The sequence below is a fragment of the Rhinatrema bivittatum genome, chromosome 13 (assembly GCF_901001135.1).
Source record: "Rhinatrema bivittatum chromosome 13, aRhiBiv1.1, whole genome shotgun sequence".
NCBI classification, from domain to species: domain Eukaryota; kingdom Metazoa; phylum Chordata; class Amphibia; order Gymnophiona; family Rhinatrematidae; genus Rhinatrema; species Rhinatrema bivittatum.
The window spans coordinates 73903886-73930045 of record NC_042627.1 but is presented as its reverse complement, the minus strand read 5'-3'; the positions used below and the strand labels follow the sequence as shown (position 1 = coordinate 73930045).

At 42.4% G+C, this 26160-nt stretch overlaps 1 long non-coding RNA gene across 3 annotated transcripts in view; it reads right to left on the bottom strand.

Moving 5' to 3' along the window:
• Positions 1–24924, bottom strand: part of LOC115075403 — a 563078-nt gene extending 538154 nt beyond the window's left edge. For all 3 annotated transcript variants that reach the window (XR_003852487.1, XR_003852486.1, XR_003852488.1), the window contains exon 1: positions 24848–24924. This is a non-coding gene — a long non-coding RNA (uncharacterized LOC115075403). The remainder of the gene's footprint in view (positions 1–24847) is intronic.
• Between the last annotated feature and the right edge of the window lie 1236 nt (positions 24925–26160).

Here is a 26160-nt window from a genome sequence, read left to right as displayed (position 1 = left end):
GTTAAGGTCAGTTTAGGAATGAATATGTATTCCTATTGGCTGCCCTCTTATTTATTCATGTTACCAAGTTTCCTACTGACAGTATATGGGGGATGGGAAATGGAAACAGTTGGTAGCTTGACAAAACAAGTAATGTGATCAGTCAATGTGACTAGAACTTGTGCCCTAACCCTGATACCAGGGGTATTGTGATCTTCCTGCACACAGTGCCCTATCCCTATTAATACCAGGAGTGTTGTGATCTTCCTGCACACAGTGCCCTATCCCTAATACCAGGGGTGTTGTGATCTTCCTGCACACAGTGCCCTATTCCTGATACTGGGGGTGTTGTGATCTTCCTGCACACAGTGCCCTATTCCTGATACCGGGGGTGTTGTGATCTTCTTGCACACATCCCGGTATCAGGGATAGGGCACTGCATGCAGGAAGATCACAACACTCCTGGTATTAATAGGGATAGGGCACTGCATGCAGGAAGATCACAACACTCCTGGTATTAATAGGGATAGGGCACTGCATGCAGGAAGATCACAACACCCCTGGTATCAGGGATAGGGCACTGTGTGCAGGAAGATCACAATACCCCGGAGGAGTGAGGGTCAGGCAGCTCCCCCCTGTCTGTGAAGCCAGCCTCTCACTAGTAATGCAGGGAGGGAGCTGTCTCAGACTTCACCATCCTCCCCCCCCCCCCCCTCACCCACACACCATTCACTAGCTGGGACATGGGGGAAGTCAGGAGTGAGGGTCAGGCAGCTCCCCCCTGTCTGTGAAGCCAGCCTCTCACTAGTAATGCAGGGAGGGAGCTGTCTCAGACTTCACCATCCTCCCCCCCCCCCCTCACCCACACACCATTCACTAGCTGGGACATGGGGGAAGTCAGGAGTGAGGGTCAGGCAGCTCCCCCCTGTCTGTGAAGCCAGCCTCTCACTAGTAATGCAGGGAGGGAGCTGTCTCAGACTTCACCATCCACCCCCCCCCCCCCCTCACCCACACACCATTCACTAGCTGGGACATGGGGGAAGTCAGGAGTGAGGGTCAGGCAGCTCCCCCCTGTCTGTGAAGCCAGCCTCTCACTAGTAATGCAGGGAGGGAGCTGTCTCAGACTTCACCATCCTCCCCCCCCCCCTCACCCACACACCATTCACTAGCTGGGACATGGGGGAAGTCAGGAGTGAGGGTCAGGCAGCTCCCCCCTGTCTGTGAAGCCAGCCTCTCACTAGTAATGCAGGGAGGGAGCTGTCTCAGACTTCACCATCCTCCCCCCCCCCTCACCCACACACCATTCACTAGCTGGGACATGGGGGAAGTCAGGAGTGAGGGTCAGGCAGCTCCCCCCTGTCTGTGAAGCCAGCCTCTCACTAGTAATGCAGGGAGGGAGCTGTCTCAGACTTCACCATCCTCCCCCCCCCCTCACCCACACACCATTCACTAGCTGGGACATGGGGGAAGTCAGGAGTGAGGGTCAGGCAGCTCCCCCCTGTCTGTGAAGCCAGCCTCTCACTAGTAATGCAGGGAGGGAGCTGTCTCAGACTTCACCATCCTCCCCCCCCCCCCCCCACCCACACACCATTCACTAGCTGGGACATGGGGGAAGTCAGGAGTGAGGGTCAGGCAGCTCCCCCCTGTCTGTGAAGCCAGCCTCTCACTAGTAATGCAGGGAGGGAGCTGTCTCAGACTGGTATCAGGGTTAGGGCACTGTGTGCAGGAAGATCACAACACTCCTGGCATTAATAGGGATAGGGCACTGTAAGAGATGACTGTAGTAGATTGAATAAAGATCTGATGTTTCTGCTCTCCTCACACCAAACAAAAACAACACACAAGCAGAGAAGCCCTTCTTACAAAGCTGAGCTAGTGAGTTAAGTAGGAGGAAAAGTAAACATACTGGTGCCAGTGTGGCTACTTAAAAAATACACTTACCAACAATCAATTACATATATTTGAACTGTGTACAGTTCCAGCCAGGACCACCTTTCTAAAATGCACAGTGATTGGCAAATTCAACATGCACTAGCATTTCAGGTGCCTGCTAACAAAAATAATAAACAAACAAGTTCTAGTCAGGTGAGTGCTGATCATTACATTACTTTTTTTGTCAAGATTCCAACTGTTTCCATTTCACATCCCCCCAACCATATTGGTAACATCAATAGATAAGAGCACAGCCAGCCAATAGGAATACATACATACATATTCATTCCTAAGTGACCTTTACTGACCTGGGAAGTGTGAACACTTTGTTTCATTTTCTGTTGGTGTTCGTTAGTTTCCAGTTCCATTTCCCATCCCCCCAACCATCACCTCAGTGGTAACCTTGGTAACATCAATAGATAAGAGGGCAGCCAGCCAATAGGAACACATATTCATTCCTAACTGACCTTCAGTGACCTGGAAAGTGTTTATTTGTATCATTTTCAGTTAGTGCGCACTAAATCGAGTTAGTGCGCACTAACGGGGAGTTAGTGCGCACTAACTCGATTTAGTGCGCACTAACACGATTTAACGATTTTTAACGATAAATCGTTAGAATTTCTATTGTATCGTGTTCTATAACGATTTAAGACGATATAAACATTATCGGACGATAATTTTAATCGTTGAAAAACGATTCACATCCCTACTCTCTACTCCTTTTTCACTGAGTACTAACCAACAGTGTGAAAATACTATTTTAACCCGTAAGCTCAGCACTTCTGACCTGGAGTACCATGGGTGGACCCTAAGTATCTGCAGGCATCCAGAGGGTCAGATGTTAAGGAGCAGTTGCTATTTCTGGCTGAATATTTCACAGCACATATTAACAGTACAAAAAGCCTAGTAACCTCTTAACCTTGCAAGCTTATGTCTGAGTGTACAGTTTCCACTCATGCTTTAGAGTTTGAATATTAAGGCTTTTTTTTTTTTTTTTACCCCATTTTGTATTTATGGGAAAAATATTTAGTACATAGGGCCCTAACTCATCTCCAGAGAATCAGTGATTGATTAAGGGATCTCACTTGGCGATGTTCTGCTGAGTGTGAGTAGGCAAAAGAGGCCTCTGCAGTTTCTTCATTGTGCATAAAGACTAACCTAGGGGTCCAGTCAAGATGGTTGAGCCTGAGAACTCCCCTTGTATATGCTTTAAACTATCCTAGGGTGGGTACTTTTTATTATCCTCATGTAGTGCTAAAGTGCTTAGCCCGAATATTCAAAGTGGGCTTACGTGAATAGGTGTAACTTAGCGTATAAACGCATCGGTGTATAAATGTTTCCTCACTCTGCCGCCCTGCCGCCCCTGAATTCCATTTTGATAGTAGAGGGGAAATATGCACAAAATCGTGTTCTATGTGCACTTTTTGATTGCCCATCTGCCACCCACCCTCCAGCACCACCACTGGCTAACAGGTGAATTTTAAAAGCCCTACGCACGCCAAAGCCAGGAGATACGCGCGTGACCCGGGGACACGCGAGCCGCGCGGATTTTAATAGGCCCGCGGCCTCACGGATATATCCCAGTACTCAGATAAAAAAGTTTTGGAAAAAAGGGGGCGGGGTGTGGGCATGGTCTGGGCGGAGCATGGGCGGGCCAGATCTGTAGCATAAACATTTACATGCACTTTACTTCTGCTATGGACAGCGTGTAAGTCATGTAACAAAAAAAATACGCTAGCTACCGGGGTTTAAAGGGTCGGGGGAAACAGGATGAAAGGGAGTCACGCTAGTTAGGGGGTTTAGGGAGTCCTCTCCTTTACTGGGGCGAACTGGGAGCAAATTGGGGAAAAGGCCAATTGCGGCGTTGCGCGCAACTACTAAAATTTCCCCTACTTACACGCTCAAGACAGCATTCATGCTGTCTTGAGCATGAATAAAATTGTTCGTGTACATACCTGCGAATAGCCAATTTTATAATACACTCGCATATATGCGCATATACGTGCATATGTTATAAAATCCACGCGTCCATGTGCACATGTAAGTTTCCAAAGTAGATTTACGCTCATGAACCAGAGTATGGTTTGACAACTATCTGGCCCTACTACTGGGTTAAAAACCATATGCAACATTTCTTCTTTAAAACTTCTGAGATTACGTTAGGCATTAGCCACAAGGTTATGATATAGAATCTAATGTAACTGGAGATTAGGTGGCATAATATTGTTCTCATGTGCCCAGACTAATATAAATGTCAAACAAAGCCTTCCATAGCCACAAACAATTGGAGTGTAAGATTCCACCCAGGTGTAACCGGATGTTCACAGAAGCCTTTTTATTTCTTAACAAAAAGAGTTAATAATCCCACTTAAGCATAAAGAACACAGAGCTAAGAACATGACCTCTGTCTGATATTTAATTGTGACCTTTTCTTAAAACCAAAATATCTTCTCTTTCATTCATGATACTAGCTCTGACACTTTAACCCGTTCATGCTTAGACAGGCATGATTCCTGATGACACAAAGGCGTAGGGCCTAAGTCACTAAACCTTTTTCCCAAAGACAGAGGCAAGAAGCCTTAGAGAATTAGACCTTTAGAACTCTCTTCGGTGCTATAAAACAATATTTTTGGCTCACTGGTAAGCAATCTGCCATACCAGCATAGCAAAATAATTCAGATAATTACCTAAGAAGAAAAAAAAAAAAAAAGAAAAGTTTGAATATTAACAAAAATAGATTGTTTTTACAGACATAAATCCTGTCCTGTAATTCTTTCACTATAAAACATTGGTTGGGCAAATAATTAATATTTTAAACCAAATATCACACATAGTTGCCAAGCTGTACTTCAGCTATTGAACAATAATTGTATTTATTTAATTAAAAGCATGTCTATGCTGCCTATTGAACAACAGTTCTAGATGGCGTGCAGCTGAGAACATACATAAATTAATGTTATTAAACAAAAACAAATCAAATGTAGAAAGGCTTAAATTATCTGTTCAAAAAAAAAACATTAATATGATATCTAAGATAAGACTCTTATAACAGCTCAACTAACCAGCAAAAGGTCAAAGGACATCTTGAAAACAGATGTGTTTTAGGCAGTTGTTTTTTTTTTGAAGGATTTATTGCACTTCATCAGATGAATCGACTCTGGTAGGGAGTTCCAGACAACTGGGCCTTACTACAAAGAAAGCTTGCTTTCTAGTCTCATGGAGCCGATGGAATCTCAAGGAGACCTTAGCAGATGAGTCAGTTCTAAACCTTCAGCACAGAGTTTGCCCAGGGTAACACATTGGGACCTCGGTATGGTGAAGAGAATGAAGGAGTCCCTCATCTATCTGACAGGTGCTCCATCCCCTTCCTGAGGAGCTTGCGCAACCTGGCCCCATGCACCACTGTGTCGCTCCTAAGATCAGGCATCTGGATTTCGGAAGAAGCTGCTGCGTTCATCAACCCTGAGTCGGTCGCACGGGCAAAGGCAATCGTAGTTTGGAGCACCTGCTGTTTGATTTTGATCCCCTCCCCCAGCTCATGGAATCGAGGTGCTGATGAAGCAGCTGGACTGGTTCCTGCTTTGGTCACTGGAACTGGAGCAGCACAAACAAAGTGGTGAGGCCTCTACCTACTGAAATTCCTCTAGAAGAAATGTGGAACACAATAACTACATTGGAAGTAGCTGTTACCTTGAAAATTGATAAAATATAAGATGTAGTGAAACAGGTAGAAGACTAGTCAGCTGAAGATATAACTAATATTAACCCACTTTCCCCATTTCCCCGGACGACAGTGATACTCCTCAAAGGACACTCACCAATACCTTTGTCACCCAAGCAAGAGACCTGGGAGTATTAATCAACAACCATCTGAATTTAAAAACATTCGTCAACCACACAACCAAGGACTGCTTCTATAAACTGCAGGTACTAAAAAGAATTAAACCACTTCTTCACTTTCAACACTTCAGAACTGTCCTCCAAGCCGTAATATTCTCCAAGGTAGACTACTGCAACTCCATTTTGCTAGGTCTCCCCACCTCCTCCATCAAACTTCTTCCAATGCTTCAAAACGCAGTGGCCAGAATCCTGACAAACTCCTGAAGAAGAGACCACATCTCTCCCATTCTCAAAAATCTACACTGGCTACCAATACGTTTCAGAATTCTACACAAGTCCCTCACCATCATCCACAAAACCATCCACAACCAAGCCCCTCTCAACCTTCAATTCCCACTCAGACTACACACCTCATCCAGACCTATCAGAGAAGCCTATAGAGGATCCCTGCACGCCCCCTCAACCAAATCCACACACCATCTAGCATCCAGAGAACGGGCTTTCTCCACTGCGGGACCTACCATATGGAATGCTATCCCCCCCAACTCAGACAAGAACCCTGCCTGGTGACTTTTAGAAAAAGGCTTAAGACTTGGTTATTTAAACAAGCCTTTCCAGAAACTCACTGATTCAACATAGCAATCATTACTGTACATTCAGCACAATGTAAATAATTCCTCTTCTTGCCGTTGAGTTACTAATGCTTTGTTCTTCCTCTTCCCCCAGTTCCAGCACCCCTGTTTTATTGTAACTTGAACTTCTCCTTCTCTTCGCTTTGTTAATATCTAAGGTTATTGTAACCCCCCCCCCCCCCCCCCCGTTCCATGTAAACCGACATGATATGATTGTATCATGAATGCCGGTATAGAAAAGCACCAAATAAATAAATTCAATAAAATATATAATTATATTGCATACAAAAGATATGCAGATAGTTAAGTTATGGAAAAATATGATTTAAATTAATGTTCACCCCTTTTTCTGAACTTTTCATTTGTGAGTGCAGGGGCAAGTATGCGCTTATCCCGGCAGCTTTTAAAATCCTCTCGGCATGCACCAGCCCAAAGTATTCATGCATCCCCTAATTGATGCACGCATCGGGCTTTTAAAATTCAACTTTGTGCGCGCAAACTTCCAAAAATGAATGAAAAAAAAATATTTCTGTTCTTTTTTGGAGGCCCTGCTGATTTCACTCATTCTATCACGAACAAAAAAACATCAGCTTTCTGCATTCCAAAAAATGCATTCCTTTCAAATGATTGCACGTCCTTAGCCTGGTTTACAAAGACTTTTCTCTCATCCGGTGTCTATGGGAATAAAGCTTTGTACATCAGGCCCTAAGTTACAGCAGCAGAGCTGCCATCGGGGGAGGTTTCCAGCACGGATCCCCAACCCCTCCCAACCCTACTGTCACCCCCCTCCTGACCCCATCACCCCTTTCACACTTTTTAAAATAAAATGTAATCACACACAGACAGCAGCTACAGCCTCTTTCCCTGTCATTCTCCTCTGCCCTCCTCTATCTCTTTAACCACACCCCCCTGCCTCCCCCCTCCCTGTGTCCCTTTCTCTCTGCTCTCCCTCCCTTGTGCCTTTCGTCTCCCCGTTCCCTCCGTGCCTCCCTGTGCAGCTACTCACTCCCCTCTCTTCCACATGGGTATATGTCTCTCCTACATTCCCATTTCTTTTCTTTTTTTTCTGTGCCTCTCTGCCCTCTTCCACATGGCCTCCAAACAGAGCACGGGAAAGGAGGCCATGGCAGGGCCGCGGGTGGGACCACAGCACAGTGGTCTGCGGTGGGGCGCCAGCCCTGCCCTGCCTCCCTCCCCTCCCTGCCCCAAGAACCGGATTTCTAACCAGGCTCGGCGGGGCTTTGTCGGGAGTTTGGGCTGGCTGGGCAGAGCCCGGGCGATGGCTCGCACAAGCAGGAGTCTCCTGACGGACGTGGGAGACCCGGCAGCTCTGCAGCAACCAAGATCCCAGCGTCCTAACCATGTTTTTATACTGATACAAAATGGGAAAAACCTCTCTGTACAGCAGGTCCTCAACACTTTAGTGAAGGCCTTCTTATCTTGCAAGAATTCTGTATTCCTTTCTCCTTTCCGATCCTTTCCCCTCCGCTCTGCTGTCATTTGATGTCCCTTTTGCCTGGCCCTTACAGAAAACGAAGTAATTATGCGTAGTTAAAAGTCACAGAAGACCATCAGATTGAAGATGCAAAAGTCTAGTAGCTATTGAGAGCATGGCAGACACAACCTGAACACATTTCATTTAAAATATGCAGAGTTTAAACCAATTTTCTTTTATGGACATTAAAGAAATGTTTGATTTAATAAGAAATAAGGCTATTTTTCAAGGAACGATTTCAAGGTCAAGTGAGATGTTTGATAGTTTAAAAGCCAGCAACTGCAAGTTGGACATAGTTAAATAAAACATTCTAATAGCATATTCTAGCCTTAGAAGCCTTTTGCAGAATATATTATACTTGTTAGATACCACAGCTTAATTACGCTCAGAAATGAATTATACACTTTTCAGCTTAAAGCTGTAAGTATTGCAGATGGATTAATGCCAAATTAAACTTTCTGTTAATTATATAGACTTCTTTAAAAAAAAACAAAAAAAACTATGTACATAGCTAATAAATTCTTAAGTACTGGATACATTTTCTTGCAAAGAAAATACATTTTATATCTTTTATGGTACTTAGAACTATACCTAAGTCAAGTATGCGGCACAAAAAAAAAATAGCATCCATGGCCACCTGGGACGTGATGAACACCTCTGCTTTTTTCATCAAATAAGCAATTCATACTGCACACAACATTTTCTTAGCTGAATTTATTCAACATGACTTACAGTCTGAAAACCTCAAGAACCATTTTGTTTGTCATATCTCAAACCTGTGCCTTGTTTATTGGGTGTTTTTATAAAAAAAATACTTTAGATATATAACAGTCATCAAAAGTAACTCTTCAATGTTTAAAACACTGAAAGATAGAACGTGGTGGCAGACAAGAACCGCAAGGTCCATCCTGTCTGCCCAGTTTAATTCCTGGTGCAATGCCCTGGCACCCCAGTTGCCAGATCTCTGGCTTTCTTTTGGACAGTCAGAGCCCAAAAAATATACTTTCAGAAACCTAAAGGATTAGCTTGAAATGTTGATGATGACTTATTATTAGTAGTAAAATTAATAGGAATAATAATTTAATGTTCCATGTTTTTGGAGAGTGATTTTCCAAATTTGCAAGTTGATTAGTCATTATGGAAACTTTCTTAATTCCATAATCAATGAATTGATAGTTTTGATAGACAGATTGAAGCAATGCTATAACACAAGAAAAGTACATTTTCAAAGGTGTTTGATGCATAAAAATAGCATATACATGCATAAGTATCCTGTATTCTCATATATGCTATTTTATAAACATCGAAAGTACACATGCATTTTTGGTTCCATGTGTACATTTTAATGGAGCAAAAAGGGGGTGATCTGGGGCATTCCAGGCTGGGCTCAAGAAATGTGTGCAGAAGTTGCAATTTTAGAAGCGAGATACACTTATAAATGATCAAACTTATTTGTACAATTTTGCACCTGCTAATTGACTAGCGCAAGTGAAACCGATCTTGTTTATTGTCTATTGGATGGGAGGCCTGGGTGAACTGGTGCAGGTTCAGGATGAAACGCTAGAGGGTCTAGGTGAACCGGAGACGGATGGGGTGATCTGGCAGACGAATTGATGATTCGAAATACGTGAGCAAATAAGGATTTTCAAAACACTATAAGTACATAGCTTATAAAACATTTGGCTCCGCATATAAATCAAGGTTATTATGCATACATTTAATATTTTTTCACACCTAAAATGTACGAGCATATACTCATAAGCGCTTTCATTGTATTGAAAATATTAGTGTGTTCTGAAACTTACATACGTACTTTCAGAGCAGAAATTCGTGGTATTTTATAAACTGTGCATCTCTCGCTTCACTGTTTATAAAATACTAGGATAAATCTCCGTTATATACATAAATCCACTACCACGAATAGATTTCAAAATGAGGTTCCCTATTATCAAATTAAGTCAAAAAGACTAGCACATCTATAATAGTCCTATTTTAAAAAAATGTTTTGCCATAGACACAGAAATGGAGAAATCCAGTAAAAATGAGTGCCAAGACTGTCTGGATCACATTTATTTCTAATAGTTATGAAAAAACAAAACAATATAAAATTTGGCCAAAAATGGTATGGAAACAAATTAAACAAACTGAATCAAAATATATTTTGCCTGCACATTCCTAAGTTTAGAAATTGGTTGACTTACAGAAGACAACAGGTAGTAGTGGGAAATGGAACACTCTGAGAAGAGAAGGGTGGCTAAGTGGAGCGCCTCGGGGATCAGTTCTGAGGCTGCTACTGTTCAAGATCTTTGCGAGTGACATTGAAAATGGGTTAGAAGGAAAAGATTGTCTTTTTGCAGAAGGCACGCACCCCTGAAGGCGTAGAGAGAACGAGAAGTGATCCAAGAAAGCTTGAGGAATAGGCCTAGGAATGGTCAGTGGGATTCAATGACAAGAAGTGCAGAATCAGGCATTTGGGAAGCAGCTGTAGGTGATGAGGGCGAGACACTTATGTGCACAGACTGGAAGAGAGACCTTGGGGTGATAGTTTCCGACGATTTGCAGGTAGCAAAGCAATGTAACAAGATGATGGTTCAGGACAGAGTGATGCTAGCAGGAAAAAGAAAGTGATCAATGCCCCTATGCAAGTCATTGGTGACGCCTCGCCTGGAATATTATGTTCTAGATATGACATTCCTGGGGGCATTTTGGGAAGGATTGGAAAATAACATTCATAGAGGATAACTTTCAAACAAATGTGTCAGTGGCATTTATTTATTTAGGCATTTTATATACCGTCATTCCAATAGAAGATCACAATGGTTTACAAAATCAACATTCATAGTCTAGGTCAACGCAACATTTAAAAGATGTTAATTAGGGGCTAAGACAGTAGTTTGTGATACGTAAGTTCCATTTCAATAGCCTTCATGTATTAGTAAGTTTCTTAATCCAGTCAGGCAAGGCCAGGGGCCAATCAGCGGTGGCATGCATTAATTAGAGGAAGCGTGCATTAATTAGAGGAAGTGTGAACATGTCTGGCTCGCGTGTGTCGAGCAGATGTGAAAAGCCACCAAGGCATGCACGTATGTCTCGGAGCGTGCACATCTCGAAAGATTCATAAAAGGCAGCGCATGGATATAGTCTGGGCAGGGCATGACGTTTTAGAGCGTGAACCTGAGATGCGAGTTTAAATACTTAATGTGATCTGGCGCGCACCAAGGTCCCTGCCGTGTGAGTTTACTTCTGCTATGGATGACATGTAAATTAAAAAATAAAGGGAATAGGTAGATCTGTGACGTTTTAAGGGTCGAGGCTAACCGGAAGGCGTGAAGGCTTGGAGGATCTCTGTCTTAACTGGGCAACTGGGGATGAACTGGTAAAACCGGGACTAGCTTCGGCGTGAGCCCCTTTTAAAATTCCCCGATTTATGCAGTATAAGTGGTTTTTGTGTGCCCATGCAGGCACCCACCCACGGGCAGGCTATAGTATAACACGTGCGCAAGTTATAAAAAATTCACATCCCTGGGTGTGGGCCAATGTATATCTGCATGCCGGTTTGAACGTTACTATCTTACTTTATAACCTGATATACACATGTTTTATAAAATATGCACATCTATACCCTGCAACGTACATATGCTTATGCATGAATACATGCACTGCACCAAAACCACATATATCAATGCATTTAATGCGACTACTTTTCCTACTTATTTTAAAAATTTGCATGCATTTAAGAGGTAATTTTCAAAGTAGTTAGGAATGTAAATGTAACACTATTATAGCAATTTTCAAAAGTCCTTTATGTGTGTAAAGTGAGCTTACAAGTTTAAAATCTATTGACAATTCTATAGCATACTGTACAGCAATCTTCAAAAACCCACTTACATGGATAAAGTGCATTTACACATGTAAAACACAGTTTTACATGTGTAAATGCTTTTGAAAATCAGGCCCGTATTTTACATTCAAAACTAAAATAGGACTTACATAAGTCCCAATTTTTGTGCGGAAGTCGGACAATTTTAAAACAAGTGAACATAAATGAAATTCACCAGTTTACCAATTGGTCCACCACTTCATCCAGTCCTTCTCCGGGTCATCGAGGCCTTCCTGGTTCTTCAGCCTGAACTCCCCCCAACACACCCAGACCTCCCATCCAGCCAGTACTACACAATAAACTCATTTAATATCACTTACGCCAGATAATTAGAAGAGGTAAAAACAAGCAAGAATATTGGAAAATGTACATGCTCAAGTATCTTTTAAAGTAGGAACTTACGCGGGTAAGTGTTGGCCCCACCTTGGAATGCATCTAGGCCACGCCCTTTTTTTAACATTTTATTTTTATTGAAGTTTCAATTTCAAATACATTGAAAACAATGTTAACAGAAAAATAATAGAATTATAGCTTACATCAACATAATTTGTAGGAATTATATTAAATGCAATATTATAGGAATATTGGGAGAACCAAATACTAAAGCAGAATCATAGGCAAATAATATTCATCATAATAATAAGGCTGTAACACCATGTCACGCAGCAGATATTACATTAACCAACACCTTTTGCAGCTTTTAGGAGTGTGAGTCTAAGTATACACGTAGTTGCTCTGAATCTGAAAAAATATATCTATCATTTTCATGTAATAAAATACACCAACAAGGAAACCTTAAGTAAAATTTGGCACCTCTAGAAAGCACCTCATTTTTCATTGACAGAAATAATTTTCTTTTCTCCTGTATTTTTTTTTGTAATGTCCCGGAAAACTCTTATTTGAGCTCCATAAAAAAGCTGTAGATGTTTCCTGAAAGACTTTCTCAATATGTTATCTCTGTCCATAGCTTGCATAAAAGTCACAAGCAAAGTAGCTCTTAACTCAATTTTAGCTTCATAGGTTTTCTCCAAAAAATCAGAAAGATTATCAAAGGCAATATTATCCTGTTCCTCTTGCTGCAGATTTATTTCCTTTCCAGGACGATAATATATCTTGGAAATCTCTGGGATATTTGTTTCTGAGAAGTCCAGAATATTAATTAAATAGCTTTTCAAAAGATCTTTTGGATTCGCCCATTTTGTCTTCGGAAAATTCAAAAATCTGAGGTTGTTTCTTCTTATCTCATTTTCTAAGAAATCCATCCTCTTCATTGCCATATTCTCTGATTTTATTAAATTAGTTTGCACTGCTTTTATATCCTTAATTTCTATTTCCACTTTATTCAAAGATTTCTCTACCACATGGACTTTATTTTCCAGAATTTGTGTTACCTCCATATTGCGTTTTATAGCCCTTGTTAAATCATCTATCGCCGTGCTCTTCTTTGCAAATGCCTTCCAGATTTCAGCAAGAGTTATTTTATCCGGCGTTTCCATCGGAGTTAACACCACCTGTATCTCAGGCTCCTTACCTCCTTGCTGCATTAGGCCGTCCTTGCCTGCTTAAGAACATAAGAACCTGCCATACTGGGTCAGACCAAGGGTCCATCAAGCCCAGCATCCTGTTTCCAACAGAGGCCAATCCAGGCCATAAGAACCTGGCAAGTACCCAAAAACTAAGTCTATTCCATGTAACCATTGCTAATGGCAGTGGATATTCTCTAAGTGAACTTAATAGCAGGTAATGGACTTCTCCTCCAAGAACTTATCCAATCCTTTTTTAAACACAGCTATACTAACTGCTTCCTTTTGCCGTGTTTCGCCATTGTTGTCCCTGGAGCCCAGGTTTAAACAGGCTCTCCGAAGGCGATGGAAATTTCCCATCCCTTCTCTGGGAATCATCAAGGCTGTCGAATGGTAGTACCCACGACGTTATTTTTTGCTGTTCCGTTCCTTCTTCAATCAGAGGCTTGTAAGACAAGGATGGAACTGTTGGCGCTCCGGGGCTGAGTGACACCCCCTTGGCCAGGGCGTCGGACGGCCGCTCTCCGTCTCCGACGCCAGCAGCCTCGCTCTCCGGTGTCTGCTGCATGGACCGGAATACCTCCTCAATTCGTGTTTGTCGCAGGGAAATATCGGGAGCTGAGGTAAAAATCTCACGGATCTTTGCCTTCCTTTTCGAGTGCGGCATCAAGAAATATAAAGGTGATATTTCAGCAAGAAAAGCAAGTTGTAAGAGGCCACCCCTTTTTTTGCATGCACATACGTGCACATTTTTAACTTTTATAAATTACAGAATATGTGAGTAGAGGCCACTTACGCACGCATATGCAAATTTTTATGCAAAGTTTTGAACCATCACGCCATAGATTATAGTTTCAAGTCCATGGGTAAAAAGTATCTGCTGATTTTGGCATCCCCCTCTCCCCTCTGCCACAGGGAAATTTTCAAAAACATTGAAAATTCCATAAATTCCACATTATTGTCCTCTTCTACTTGACTAAAGGCATGAGCAGGCATCCACTGTGCACATGCCTTGTGCAGGTTAAAAAGAAGCATTGCCATGGAATTGTTAAGGTCGGGAAGGAAAATAAATGTTCATTTAATTTTCACATGTACTTGCACTATTCTGTCCCTGCTTAGCTGTCCACAAGTATAGCACATTAAATATTAGCTTTTTGCTGTAATACTTAATTTCTAGAAATTTGGACTTGTCTGTGTGTCTCAGCTAGATTGTAAGCCTCATAGAGCAGGAATTGTCTACATTTTTGTATCTGTGTATGCTGTGTACATCTATTAGTGCTATCAAAATGCGTAGTACCAGGTGCAAAGGAAGCAGGAGGTTTTATCCCATATCCCTTGCAGCTGCTAATTTTCAAAGGCCGACAACACGGGCAGTTTCCCTTCGAAAACTGACTGCTCTGTATGTGGGTTAAAAGCACCCATGCACACCGCAAGCAACGTGGCCTTGTCAAAATGTCCTCCATAAAGGGGGCCGTCATGTCCCAGTGTCTTAGGTATAGGGGGTGGTACAAGCATGGATATCTCGAAGGTTAGGTTTGCAAAAACACTGACAGTCCCATACTTTCTAGCAGGGTGGCTCAGAACTGCACAGTCAGCAGCAGACATGGCTTTTTCCTTTAAGGTACTACAGAGAACTGGGAAACTTTCAGCATTAAAACAGGGACAGAACCCATAGGTGCACAAGTCTGATTATTTTAACCAAAATTTGGCAGAACAGAGAGCTTATGAGTCCAAGCCTTTTTTTTTTTTTTTTTGGAGTCCATGCATGGCGGTCAGGAACCTTGATAATGGAAACGTTATCTGTCTGCACTCCTCTCTGAGCACTTAATTCTTCTGACAATTATCATTCAGACATCAGTTATAAAATGCGCTACATCCTGGGAAGCAGGGGGGGGGGGGAAAAGCATCCAATGCTCTGAAATATGCATATCAAAGCTGAAAAAGAGAGAGTGAAATTCAACAAATGCAAAATCCAAGATCTATGGAGGACATGCTTTGTCAAAATCCGCCTCAGTGCCTGTGAACTCCAGGGCATTCAAGCAAAGGAATGGGGGTAAGTGTACCAGGCAAACCCTTCCCTTTTTTCATTCTTTCTGACTTCATAAAATATTAGATGAAAGATCCCTTTCAAAACTCCTCTGCTTTACAGCAGCTCACTCTAACTGCTCTGCATACTTAAAAGTCGTAGCCACCTTGAACAGGCCACATTGATTTTTAAATGCACTCTCCCTTTTTGGTGCGCTCAGCGTAGGTTTTCCAAAATGCCTCTTAGTCTATAAGGATTCCGATGGAAAAGCAAAGTAAAAAAAAAGGACATTTTATTTATTTTTTTTTTTAAGAGCCAGGTTGGGCTGAAGCAATTGAGAGCTAAAGCCCAGGAATGCGACAGAACCCGTGGACAGAAAGCTATTTAGAGCATTGAAACCTGGCTTATTATCCTGCCATTTTTTTTGCACAGGATTTTTTTTTTTTTTTTTCATGACATTAGAGAGTCCGAAGTGACATACATTTTTTATAGCTTCATAAAGTCGTCTCCTGACCGGGTCACCCTTCTCATAACTAGGGAGCAGAACGCTTGAAAAAAAGCCATTCATCAATGTGAAAGCAGCCGCTGTCTACTGGCTCCAATATGCACACAGTCTGGAAAGATTCAGCTCAGTGCAAATGCTAACTTACTCCTTTGCTAATGCCAAATGACCCGCTTACTTCTATTAGCACACAGAAGGGGGCGAGGAGGGCACGGCTGCTGTCCATGTATGCATAAATACCTCTCCAGACACTTGCTAGGAGCATCGCTTCTTGCTAAATGTACTGAAGACATAAAAAAATTTGTTTCATATTTATACTAATTAAATATTCAATTAAACAAAGATAAAATTATGGGGAGAAAATTTGTTCTTGCCTAATGGGCTATGTCCCTTTGATTGCTTTTCCACGGATACCATTAAATGCTGGAGAAAAGCTGCAGAGCGATGTTTCTGTTTTATTTCACCACGGACTCCCCTCTGTGTTTGCTCAAAACGCATTCATTTGAAACTTTGCGAGTATAGGCCAAGGGGGAATGGTCCTCTTTTTCTCCCGGCTAAGCACTTTCCATCTTGAGATGAAAGCTTTTAAAATGAAAGGGAAACAGAACCCCCCCCCCCTCCACCCCCATGAAAGACGGGGCTACCTGACGCGGAAATTTAACCGTCTATTTATTCTTTTAGAAATTCTCTCAAATGCAGTACCATAAATGGTGGGAACTCTTAATAATAATGCAACTCTTATTTATAAATTGATTGTTTATTAGCAAACAGTTTTAATCACCTGTCCCGTGCCCCATGCAATGTACAAAAGCAAAACATAAAGAGATTAATAATAATGAAAAAAAACCCACAAGGAAACTACCCTTCTGTATGGAGCAACGTATCTGAGAACATTGAAGTCATCTCGGAACTGTAGGATTTGATGGTAGACGAGGCCTGCACGGTCCATCTACTCTATCCAATTTACTTTCTCTTGCAATAGCATAGATCACAGTTGATCTCTGACTTTTCCCTTTACTCCCTGGTAACTAAGGACACTCTGAGGTCCATATTCAGAAAGATTTCTCTGCCAAACAGCTAGATTCATCAAAATGCGATAAATATAGCAGAAATAGTGCCTGCGCTAAAAATAATTGGGCGTGGTTAGGATAATTTCCTGCCTACCACGTCAGCAATTTATGCTGAGTGCGATACGGTAGCACAGCGCACGTCATTTTACGCAGCACAGCGGTCTCTAGCTAGAGACTGCAAGGTACACATCAACCTTTCTTGTGGTGCCTTTCATCGATTCAAATGAAAGAAATTCTTCAGGAATTGCAAATTTGCGGTTAAGTCCTCTGCCTGGGTATTAACCCCCCCTTCAGATGTTTCGGCAAATTGCATGCACGGTTTGCAAAATTTGCAGACAGTTCGCAAATTGCATGTACAGATTGAAATTTGTGTGTTCGATTTGCCAAAATGAATGACCTGAAAAATGTTCTAAATTTTCAAATGAATTGCATTTCAATTTGGTTGCAATGAACTGAACTGAAAATCAACTCATTTGGACCAATTTTCATTTTCTTACCAGCTGAATGCTAATCACTAGAAATAATATAATGCATTTCTATCCATACAGATTCCTACGCAATAGATCCTAAGAGGGAGGTCGAATCCCTTTTGTTCAGTCACAGCTGCAAGAACTCACACTGTCCTAGTCTACCAGACTAATACTTGTTAATGTATCTGTTCTCCAGAAATGTGTTCAAAGATTTTTTAAAGCACACTGTATTACTGATTTCGACCCCTCTGGCAACAGAAAAATAAGGAGGTAATTTTCAAAGGAGTTACATGCGCAAAGGTAACATTATCGTAGCAATTTTCAGAAGCCATTTACTCGACTAAAATGCACTTACACAAGTAAATCCTATGGACAATTCAATGGCATCTATTGTAGCAATTTTCAAAAGCCAACTTATACACAGAGATGGTAACTTTTAAATAGCCGCGCGAGCGCACATGTACGCAAGTATGCCGGCTCACTCATATAGACGCGGCTATTTTATAATATATGCACATATAAGCACACAATATAAAATCGGCTGAATGTGTGTACGTGTGTGCACAATTTTATATGGACGCACATGTGCGTGCGAATGCTGGTTCTACGCTGAAAGTGGTGGGGATTTTAAAAACAACGTGAGGTGATGCAAAAGCCATTTTTCCCAGTTTACCCAGTTAATGGATCAGACTTCCTAACCCCCCCCCCATTATGTAGCCTCCCTTTTACCCTTTTAACCCCGACCCTTAAAAACCCCGCTAACTTGCCTAGTTTTATTTTAATACTTATACAACGTCCATAGCAGAAGTAAAGTTACGTGGTAGGGGACCTCGAAAATACATGTACATTTCAAGGCGACTTCCTAGAAGGCCCCCATGCCCCGCCCATGCTCCACCCAGACCACACCCATGCCCCGCCCCTTTTCAAAACCTTTTTGAGATGTGCGCGTACCAGGAGATATGTGCGAATTTGTATGATTTTTAAAAATCCACACGGTGCGCGCCGGCCCAAGACATGCACATATCTCCCGGCTTTTAAAATCGACATTTCACCACCAAGCATATGGCCAGGCTGCCCTCCATGACGGTGAAGAGCGAGCTCCTGCTCTCCCCATCCGGGGACAAAGATGGAAGAACTGCACCAATGAGGCAGGTCTGGCAGAGCCCACAGAGGGAATTCAACCAGAGAGCTTCCGTTCCCTGGGGGGTGAGTTTCGCCAGTGAAGTAGGGCAGGCCTTTCGGGTGGATGGGCAAAACCGCATGAGTCTGCATGCAGTTTTGCGGAGAAGCCTGGGAAAATATTGCACATGCTTCCTCAGATATAGGCAGATTGGGGCTGTGCACATAATTGTCCATTTGCTGCTTCCATCTCAGGTGCAAATAGAATTTTAGATGGAGGGGGAAGGAATATTTTTAACGAAATGTGTGCTGAGCCCCATTTCTACGTCTGTCATTCCCAATCTCACAAGGTCCTCCTGAAATTCCTCAAGCGGTCAATGTTGAGCATTGCCATATGGAAGATCCCCGGTTCAGTCCCTAGAGTCAGGCCTACACTCCAGGTCAGCTGGAGCCGGGGATGCTGCAGTGGCGGTGTTTTTAGCCCCCAGAGAGGGAAGGGATTCATGGTCATTCCTTGAGGGTAAATAAAATATCAAAACTCATCCCTAGTTGTTTCAAAAAACTGCATAAATCTGCACTCACAGGATCTCATGAAAAGAGCTCCTGTAAAAAATGTTGCAAACATTCTTTGATGCTGGTAATTCTGAACAAATAAAGCAAATCTATTTGATTATGGAAGATGTAATGGATCAAACTGACAAACTAAGAGTAACAAATCACCAGGACTGGTTGAAATCAACTTAGAGTCCCAAATGAACTCAAACATGAAACTGCAAAGCTGTTACTAGAAATCTGTAACCCATCATTTAAAACAGCCACAATACCTGGAGGGAAGCCAGGGTACCGATGATTTTTGAAAAGGGATCCAGGGGCGATCTGAGAAACTGTAGCGCAATGAACCTGCCGCTGGTGCCAGACCAAATGGTACTGGAAAATATTGTGGAAAAACTAAATTATTGGCCATGTGCATAGGCATGGCTGCATAGTGAAGGGCCAACATGGATTTAGGAAAGGCAAGTCTGTGAGATTTTTGTGACGGCATAAATAAACTTATGAAGGTAAGACAGTTTTCCATGGATAATTGGGCCGGCAGAGCATAGGAAGTGAAACCGGTTACTGACATGTAGTCATTCTAGGGTTTTCTCATTTCCAGTCTGTTCTGCTGTAAGCCTGGACATTTGTAACACACATTTTATTACTGCTTTCTCTATCTATCTGAATGCTAACGACTCAGACTAGTCTCTACTGATAATAGGCTAGTATAACATACCTACTGATGGCTTTTTTAGAAATACTATCCCTATGTGGCACCCATATCTGGTCTGGCCACTAGATGCCACTATCCCTGTCCTTATAATACACTTAGGGGTACATTTTCAATGTGGCACATGGGCATCCATGTGCATGTGGTTCCCAGCAAGCACACATGGACGTGATCGGGCTTTTGTCCAGTTCCTTTCCAGTCCGCTCTAATAAAGGAGCGGACTGGGAGGGAACTTTCCTACCCCCCTATCTATCCTTCCTCCCTTTTCCCCTCTCCTCCCCAACCCCTAAACCCAGCCTAGCTCAACTAATTTTTTTTTGGTTTTTGAACTTACCTGCTCTAAGGAGCAGGCAAGAAGTAAGTTCTGCATGCTGGCTGGCACTTCACCGGGGCCGGCCCCGCCCTGCCCCCACACCTGGTCCTGTCTGAGTTCTTACAGCCTCTCCCCTCATGAGAAGCACTTAAAAGCACAGCAAACATAAACAGGCCTGGAGGCAGGAACTGTGGAATCGGTGTTTGGCCGCAGCTTTAGGGGTAGATCTTTAAAATATACGCGCGCGCGTCCATGTGCGTGTGCCACCTGGTGCGCACACATGGGCGCACCGGCGCGCGCATGTTTTATTTATTTATTTATAGATTTTTATATACCGACGTTTGGCGCTGGCCTTCACAACGGTTTACAGGTGTAACAACGATACATGTAACGGTATAACATCAATAAACATAAGGATTACAGGTATATTATGATAATACAAATGACGGCTTGCAATTTCAGGTTGAGAACTTTGGTCTATAATTAATGGTATATAATCAGGGTGTTTACAGGAGTAACAACAATACATGTAACGGGTATAACATCAATAAGCTTAAGGATTACAGTTAAATTGTGATAATACAGATAACGGCTTGCAATTTTGAGTTTGAGAGCTTTGGTCTATAAATAATGGTGTATAATCAGGGATGAATATAGAAAGTGGAGATAGTAGTAAAAGAAACAATACTTGATAGTGATTAAGGAAATGTGAACTATTCAGCTTGGAGTATCAAAATAGAGACGGGTTGAATGAACTAAAGACTGGGGGATGAAAGGGAAGGGGGCAGTTATACACATTGTTCGAAGGGTTTATCCTATGCCATCTCTATAGGTTTTTTGGAACAGCCATGTTTTGAGGAGTTTTTTTAAATTGTTTTATGTGGGTCTGCATCCTTAGGTTTTCGGGTAGAGTATTCCATAGGGTGGGGCCGGCTAGTGACATCGCTCTCTGCCATACCATATTAAATTTGGCTGTTGCGACTGTGGGGATTGATAATAGCGCCTTATTTGCCGATCTTGTGTTGCGTTGTGACGTATGTAACTGGATTACATCGTTTAGCCATTCTACTTCCTTCCCATATATTGTTTTGTGTATAATGGTGAGTTCTTGGAATTCGAAACGTTTATCGATTGGTAGCCAGTGCAGTGCTTTTAGGACGGGGGTGATGTGTTCCGTTTTTGGGGTTTTTTTTTACCAGTTAGAACTCTTGCTGCTGCGTTTTGTAATATTTGAAGTGGACGTGTAGTTGATTTGGGAAGGCCTAATAGTGGGGAGTTGCGGTAATCGAAGCTAGCAAAGATTAGAGACTGTAGTATAAAATCGTGGGCGGAGCATGCAAGGGGGGACGGGGGGACAGAGTTAAGCAAAAATCTCACGGCGACTTATCTATCTAGTGCTGGTATATTCAGTGGTGCAGCAGTTTATCTGGCTAACTTTAGGACCTGGCTGTGGCCCGACCAGAGTTAGCAGGATAAATTAACTGATAACTAAACTAAATACCTGAGCTAGCCAGACAATTTCATTATACCCATTCCACACCCCTAACCTCTCTGGCTAAATACTTAGCTGAGTAAGTGACACTTGCTGATCCTAGCAAGATTCTCAGCGGAGTCACTTAGCCAGATAAGTAGGTACTTATCTTGCTATTTTGAATATTGGCCTCCTAATTATATTATTGAAATTGCTACCTGCCCAGACAGACCTAACTGCCCACAAATTTTAAGACCTGCCCTGTCAGGCCATTGCGCCCCCTACCATAGTTCCCTGTAAGCTGAGCACGTGAGCGATTGCTCCTATCACGGGTTTTACATGGTCGCTCACATACATTTTTATTTGTGCTATATACAGAAATGCAGTGCTAATACTGGCGCTCAAGAATGTTTGGTTTCAAAAAATTGTTGCTCACACAAACAAAAACAAAAAATGTGCACACACCTAGTTACTCCTTGGACAGAACATTGCCCCCTACGCTCAATCCCCTTTTAAATTTATTTAAAAAATGCCGGGGTCCACTGAATCCCCCTCAAGCCCCTCCCCTGGTCCTCTGACGAATGTAATGTACTGCTGCCGCTGAGCCTGCCCTCCCTCCACAGTCTAAATCTGCTTAGCGCCCGCACCTCCTCCCCCACCCCCGAACTCTAAAAATCCCTGCCAGGAGCTAGAAATGAACTTACTTGTTGCTGGTGAGCTTCAGTGCAGTCTCTGTCATAAACCGAGCTGGAAGAATAAACCACACGCAGTTACGCTTCCAGCGCTAGACGGGAATATTTACTTTCAGTGCTAGGAGGAGAGTGTGAACTGTGTGTGGTTTGTGCTTTCAACACAGTTCATAATAGGGGCTGTGCTGGAGCTCGCCAGGAGCGGGTCAGTTCATATCCTGCTCTCAGCCGGGACTTTTAGGGCTGAGGGGATGGGAGGAGGGTCCGGGAGGTGATGGTGGTGCTGAGGGGGGGTTTGGCACCAAAGAGATTTAGACTGCAGGGGGGAGGGCCGGGTGGGAGCAGGAGATTACTGAGAGAACTGAGGAAGAGTCTTGGAGGGGGTGTGGGTGGAGCAGCAGGACCCTGGCACATTTTTGTACAAATTTAAAAGGGGATTGGGGGTAGGGGTTGCACAGCCCAACAGGGCCATCTTAAGATTTAAGGACAAGGCTGAAAATCAGGCCACAGGTCCTTTAGTTTTTTCTCTTTTATTTTTGTTGTGCTACTTAAGCAGATATCTTTCAGAAATATCTGGTTAAACAGGAAATTATCCAACTATACAAGGGCAGATAACTAAAAAACCTAACCGGTTATAATCAAACATAGCCGGTTAAGATTTTTGCAGTTATCCAGCTACAAGTTAACCAGATAACTTTAGGTAAATAATATACTCAGTGGCACATTTATCCTGCTGAGTACACGGGACAAGTTATCCAGCTTTGGCCTGCTAGTAATTACTATAAATATGACAAAACCACAGAAATGCAGAAAAATACAACACAAACCCAGTATGAAGGAAACCATGAACATGAGATTGTGGACAAATTAGATTCTCAATAAAAAAAAAAATAAACCTTTAATAACATTCAAACATCACCAAGCAGCCTGAATCACATGACCACGAATTTAGATGAAATAAGTCAAAACAATTCATACAAAAGATACTTTTGGTAATTGGACAAATTATGGCGATCAAATACAACAGTCCTATGCTGTGTGAAAAGCTGATTCCAATAACCACTGTAAACCAGTGGTTTACACCAGAAAGGTCGCCTGTTGGGAAGTCAATCCATCCTATAGGCCGATTTTATGATTGCATGTATACCTTTGATCCTGTGCAGCAATGGGAAGTAGTGCTTGCCAGAGAGTCTGCTACCTTCTCCTCGTACAGCTGCTTCCCACGCAGGCGGCTCTCCTCCCTGAGGTGTGGGCATCAGTATTCTGAGAAGCCGTTATTGATCCGTATCATTTTTAGGCCTACTCCTGGGCCTTTCCCCCCTCCAGTTACATTTCCACTACCTTCCCGAAAATATTATTTATTTACTCAAGTCTGACCATGCTAAGAAGCTCAAGGCAAGAAGCAATTCACAGACCAGAAAAAAAAAAAAAAACAGGCGTCTTCTTTTCCTCATCTTTTCTGTGATCTCAGATGCCTTCAGCCTTTTCCTAACTACCAAATCTGGTGCCACTTTTATAAAATCAACAAACCCAAACAGTTTAAACTGTTCTAGATCGTCTGTATGTAGAAATATATTGGATTGTCATTCACAGGGAAAAAAAAAAAATCAGGCAGTTTTCCAAATTACCAGTCACCAATTATATTAGATTTAGATTATCCTAAATAATAGTGTGTCCAAGAGACTGACTTTCTTGATAGAGATATTTGAACTCCCTTCAGTCTGAATTTATCTGCGCCTCTATGATGTCCACATTCTATAGGATCACAAAAGCAAGCTTTTTATTTTTATTTTTTTGCACACATCCTGATGATTATTAATTGGTAAGCCTGCCAGTATTTAACCTTTTCACTTCTCGTAAGTTTCTGTGCTTTGGGTAGATTACCCCTGCATGCTGAAACTTGATGGTCTACATCCCAAGGCTCATTGTATAATCAAGCAATACTGACCAAGGGACAAGGAAATTCCTTGCAGTTAATGACCCTCTCATACCCAGTCAATCATTAAACGTATCCAGAGTTCATTGCTATTGTAAACTGTTATTTTGCCGTGATTCCAGTTTTCTCTATATTGGCCGCAAAGCGTGATGCTGGCTTCCCCGCTGCAATCATTTCCAGCTAAAGGACTGCCATTTGTAACAGCTTTAAATTAGAATTTCCAGTTAAATGTTCTATCAGGATTAATGACAAAAATCAATAGAAGACAGAGGGAATGATTTCTCCAAGCAGGGGTGTTCCTCAGGCTCACAACGTACCGGATATACTTACGAGCATCATCCACTCCAAAGCTATTTTGTTAACTGTGTAGCATGGGGGGAAAAAAAAAAAAAAAGCAAAGCATAGCTGAACTTTACAGGGCCCAGGAGAAAAAGAAATAAGACTTTAAATAATTTATTTGGAGAAACAGTCAGTCAGGAGGAACAAATAATGTTTCGCTGCAAGAATCAGGACCTTTGGCACTCCCCTTTTTCGCTCCGGTACCTGAAGCCTCAGCCGGATTGCATTAGTGAAATTTTCATTTGATGGCATTTTAATATTCTGCCTTGATGACTTTTTAGCAACATTTACTTTCAGAGGTCTCGAGTGCTCCCTCAGAGGAAATGAAACATGTCAAAACCCATTACCAAAATCAAAATTTAAATACCTCGGCCGCGTCAGGTCTTACAGACAATCCCATCAGCGCTTAAGCTGTGGCTCGCTACCAGTCGTTCCCGTGCTCAGTCGGTAATGAGGACATTTGATGAAGCATATTCCGGGGTCATGGAACATACGTTAGTGATCTAACTTAACCCATTGATTGCTTATACACAGAGGAGTAAGGCGGTGGGGGGGGGGGGGGAGATTTTATTGAAATATAATGTTAGAATGCGGAAGAGAACTGATTTTTTTTAAACAATCACTGTGATGGATTGGATAGAGGAGGGGGGAGGAGAGACTTGGGGTATGTTAGATCATTCAGATCAGCCTGGAAGTCGGCTGAATCTCAGGACCGAGGAAAAGGCATAAATCCATGGCAGAGCTCCCTGACAAACAGTTGTAGGGGTGGGGGGGGGGCTTATATTTTTCTGATTGACTCCCCCCCTTCTCTCTTCCCTCTTCTCTTCGGCAGTCATGGCTGAATTAGAGCATCAAAGGCTTATGGAAAGTTTCAGGATGGGGCCTTTCACCACAAAACAGGTTCGCGCACTGTAGGCGCCACAGCTTGGTTGCAGGAACAGAGAATTTCTAACATTCAAAAATACCATCTGTCTCCGCGTCAGCTTCTTTTATAACTGGATAAATCTCATTCCTATCATTCTTGCGACTTCCAACCTAGCATGGACCTCCTCTCGCCTCTGGGATAATATTCCCAAACCACTACTGCCAGCACGGCACCAAGGCGGGGGACTTTGCTGGTGTCATTACGTTTAGTGCACGATATTATCAATATGTGCGAAGAGTTTTACTACAAGAAACAGAGAAATGACGCACAGAGCTACATGGAACTGGGAAAATGTACCTCAATGCTGTTGTCGCTTAAGTGAAAGTGGCAGTTCCTTACATGGTTTTACAATTACCATAAAAAATAAAAAAAAATAAAACCCATTAATTCCATGGTCATGTTGCCTGGGTTGGCTGTTATAGATTTACAAAAGGGACCTCTGAAAGGAAGCAGGAAGATCTGCTGGGCTATTAGAATTAAGATTTTACACCAATGTGGCTTAAAGCTGTCCTGCAGGGACCACCCGTAGGGATAAGAAGGTATCTCATTATTAACGTCCTTCATTCACAATCTGGTTTCTCTGCTAAGTTAGCCATCTAAGGTACTGGTTGTAATGGCATTTTTCTTTTTCTTTTTACTCATGTGCAAATCCTCTAAGAACTTTTGAGCAAAGGTAATTGGCTCATTTTGTGAAAAGGTCCAAATAAATTGCAGCAAAATAACAGAGAAAATGAAATTTATTATGAAAATGGACT